Genomic DNA, 4414 nt, shown 5'->3' on the forward strand with positions numbered 1-4414 from the left:
TTCCCTGCTGAGTTATACCAGTTCCATGTCAGTGCCAGTGGCCAGAACAAGTGTGAGAGCTTCTTTCAACCATGATTTATCTACAGCCTCCCTTTGTTGACCTCTGCTGTTCATTCCTACCTCCTTTAGTTTTGTAAATACCCCCTCTGTGAATATTAAGTTCGTTATCTCCAAAAGAATTGTCTTTGTGGAATTTACTCTGGGACTTTAATCCAAATGTGAGGTTTTGGCTGACTTGTCATGAATAGATCCTGGGTCCTAACTGATGATTTAATTGTGGAAGGGTGCTAGGGCTGCAATAGAAGGCTAGTTTTCAAAGACCTCATCAACCTTTCTGCTCTATATCAGGCTGTTGCAGAGTTCAGAGAATCATAGAACCACAGAGTTAGAAGGGATCACAGGAGTTGTGTTTTAGTCTAACCCACAGCCAAGATGCAGTGTTTGTTGTGTCTGACTAACCTAGGGGCAGGCAACCTATGGCACATGTGCTGAAGGCGGCAAGCGAGCTGATTTTCAGTGGCGCTCACGCTGCCCAGGTCCTGGCCACCGGTCTGGGGGCCTCTGCATTTTAATTTAATTTTAAATTAAGCTTCTTAAGCATTTTAAAAACCTTTTTTACTTTACATACAACAATAGGTTAGTTATATATAACAGACTTATCGAAAGAGACCTTCCAAAAATGTTAAAATGTATGACTGGCAAGCGAAACTTTAAATCAGAGTGAATAAATGAAGACTCAGCACAGCACTGCTGAAAGGTTGCTGACCCCTGGACTAACTCAAGACCGGTGGCTCCAGCCTCCTTTTGAAAAGCTCCAGTGAAGGAGCTTCCACAACTTCCCTTGGCAAGTTTGTTCCATTGTCCTACTGCTCTGACAATTAGGAAGCTTTTCCTGAGGTTTAATCTAAATCAGCTGTGCTGGAGTTTGAACCCTCTGCCTCTTGTCCTGCTCTCTGTGGCAAGAGAGAAAAACACTTTTCTCCAGCTTTTTTATAGCAATGTTTCAACTATTTCAAGACCGCTATCATGCCTGTCCTTAAGGTCCACTTTTCCACACTAAACATACCCAGTTCCTTCAGCCTTTGCTCACATGGCTTGCATTCCATCCCTTTGTCACTCCTCTCTGGATCCTTTCTAGTTTCTCTACATCCTTTCAAATGATCCCCAGCCATACAATGCCATGAAGAGGTATGAGCAAATGCCATTGCCTGCTCGGGATGCAGACTATGAAAACTCTGAAGTGTTCTTTCTATTTTATTTTATTTTCCTTCAAAAGGAGTAAAATCTTGGCAATTATACAGACTCACATGAAATTAGTTGAAGTTTGCAAATGTCACACCACCAGAACAGCATAACTTGGCTTTTGTATCTTGGCTTTCGACTGTATTTCACAATGGTAGTATCCACCTCCCAGTCCCATACGGTTAATCTTGAATCATAAGGTTTACCTTGACTGTGTTTCTTTCTTTTACCCCAACAGCACCTGGAATATATGGCGCATGGCAATCACACTGGAGTGTCGATGTTCATCCTTCTAGGATTCAAAGGCAGTCGATCGCTGCAAGCTGTTCTCTTTGGGATGTTTTTGCTTATCTACACCGTGAGCCTAGCTGGGAACCTCAGCATGATCTCTTTAATCAGGATCGAGACGCGGCTACACACCCCCATGTATTTTTTCCTCAGCAACTTGTCCCTTGTAGACATCACTTACTCTTCCATTATTGCCCCTAAGGCACTGGTGAACATCTTAGCAGAGAGGAGAGTCATTTCCTTTTCTGGGTGCGTCACACAATTTTTCTTTCACGCCTTCTCCGTGAATTCTGAGGCTTTGCTTTTGGCTGTGATGGTGTATGATCGCTTCATAGCTATATGCAAGCCGCTGATGTACACACTCATTATGTCCAAGAAAGTCTGTGTTCAGCTGGTAGCTGCATCATACTTCTCAGCCTCCGTTAATGCCATTGTGCACACAGGCTCTCTGTTCAGCCTTTCCTTCTGTGGTCCCAATCTCATTGATCACTTTTTCTGTGACATCCCCCCACTCCAGAAACTCTCCTGCTCTGACACTCGCATGGATGACACTGTGCATGTCCTCTTTGCCTCCATAGCTGGATTAAGTACTATCCCGGTCATCCTCGTTTCCTATATTTCTATCATGGTGACCATCTTGCGGATCCGCTCCAACCAGGGCAGACGGAAAGCCTTCTCCACCTGTGCCTCCCACCTGACGACTGTGTCCATACTCTATGGGGCTCTGTCCTTTATGTACTTACGACCCACATCCAGCAACTCTGTGGAGTACGACAAAGTGGTGTCCGTGTTCTATACCCTTGTGATTCCCATGTTGAACCCCGTGATCTACAGTCTGAGGAACAAGGAGGTGAAGGACGCCTTGAGGAAGACAATATACCAGAAAATTATTCCTCACTTAATCTAACTGAGAGGCTGATTTTCATCATTTAATTATAAATAGAAGTGAGAGGAGCTGGCCTGAAAATGGATCTTCTCTCCAATGGAAAATGTTGAGATTTCAAAAAAAGAGAGTCATCCTAACCAGAGGACAATATGTGATAATACTGAATGCTTTCCTGAAAGTAAGGGAGATCCGAGATCATGGGTATTCAGGTAGTCATCCCCACCCCCACCCCCGCAACCCACCCCTAGCAGCACACCAGGCAGGCAGCCTGGGGAACTGGCCCCCAGAAAGACTGCTATTTGAGTAAGAGTCTGAAATAAAGAGCTTGGAGTTACCCCAAAGAGAAACTGAGATGAGGGGCCACTTGCAGGGCTGCCTCAAAGCCACAAAGATACATTCAGGAGGAGGCCGCACATATACAGACTGAATTAAAATGCATCACAGGAAGCCTGGTCTTCCTGCCTGGTTTCCTACCAGGCCATGTGCATGCTTGCTGGCTGATGGGTGGGTGGGCAAGCCGCCCTGTTTCTCCAAGCCCTCAGGCTCCCCAGCCTATCTTCCCTGGGATCCCATCTTCCTTGGCAGCCAGTTGCCCAGGCTTCCTGCTTGCTGTGCTGATGGACAGAGAATGTCCTGTATCCCCAGGATCTGAGACTTCCCTGACTTCTAGGATGCCCAGATTGTCCGCTTCCCTAGCCACTGTTTTTTCTATATTCAATACCCTTTATTTAGTCGGCTTTTTAAATAATTTCTCTCTGAAGGACTTTATATTTTGATGCTCTTCTTCATGAGGTGCAGATAGGCTGAAGTCATCCAGATTCAGTGTTATTTTCCCCAGAATTAGGTATTTGAGTGAAATATAATAGTTGATCCTCTCTTTAGTAGTCACTGTGATCGGTATAAACGATAGCACAAGAAGCAAGGCAGGAGAGAATCAGAGTCAATAATGGCAACTTCACCCCGCCCCCATGCTGGGCTGAGCAGCAGGCAAGGAATATAGCCACAAAAACCACAATTTCAAAACCGATTTCACTTTGGGACATATCAGAAGGTTTCATTTCTGATAATGTCTTCTTGGTACAGAACGTGTCATTTTAATAATGTTGAAACTCTGTTTTGAGGAGGTAAAAATATATCATTTTAATAAAGAAAATGTTTTGTTTCAACCTTATTTCTTTTTTTTTACTTTTATATTATATTAAACTATTAAATATAATATACACCTAGAGCATAAAATCTGGCAAGTCAAGTGTAAAAGTCTAATTAGGCAGGTGAAAATATAATTTGAAGAGCAACTAGCAAAAGACTAAAAAACTAACAGCATTTTTTTAGGTACATCAGAAGCAGGAAGCCTGACAAAGAATGGGGGCGGCACTAGATGATTGAGGTGCTAAAGGAGCACTCAAGGAAGACAAAGCCATTGCAGAGAAGCTAAATGAATTCTTTGCATTGGTCTTCACTGCAGAGGATGTGAAGGAGATTCCACACACCTGAGCCATTCTTTTTAGGTGATGGATCTGAGGAACCGTCCCAGACTGAGGAGTCATACAACAACTATCCACGCAAAATGGGGTCTAGATTAGCTGTTACCACTCAAGAGAGAGATCTTGGAGTCATTGTGGACAGTTCTCTGAAAACATCCGATCTAGCTGCAGTAGCAGTCAAAAGCTAACAGAATGATAAGAACCATTAGGAAAGGGATAGATAGAAGATATCATAAGGCCACTACATAAATCCATGGTACACTCACATCTAGAATACTGCATGCAGTGTTGGTCAGCCCATCTCAAAAAATATATTAACAGTGGAAAAGATACAGGGAAGGGTAACAGAAATGACCAGGGTAATGGAACAGCTTCCATCTGAGGAAAGATTAAAAGGATTGGAACAGTTCAGTTCGGAAAAGACGACGAAGACGTGGGTTATGATTGAGGTCAATAAAATCATTAACGATATGGAGAAAGTGGATGAGGCAGTGTTATTTACCCCAGAAATGCT

General features: G+C 43.5%; 1 pseudogene; it reads left to right on the top strand.

The window, feature by feature from the left end:
• The first annotated feature begins 1393 nt into the window (after positions 1-1393).
• LOC116834803 (olfactory receptor 5J3-like) lies at positions 1394-2437 on the top strand (annotated as a pseudogene).
• The last annotated feature ends 1977 nt before the right edge of the window (positions 2438-4414 follow it).

This window comes from Chelonoidis abingdonii, unplaced genomic scaffold, assembly GCF_003597395.2.
Source record: "Chelonoidis abingdonii isolate Lonesome George unplaced genomic scaffold, CheloAbing_2.0 scaffold0883, whole genome shotgun sequence".
NCBI lineage: Eukaryota > Metazoa > Chordata > Testudines > Testudinidae > Chelonoidis > Chelonoidis abingdonii.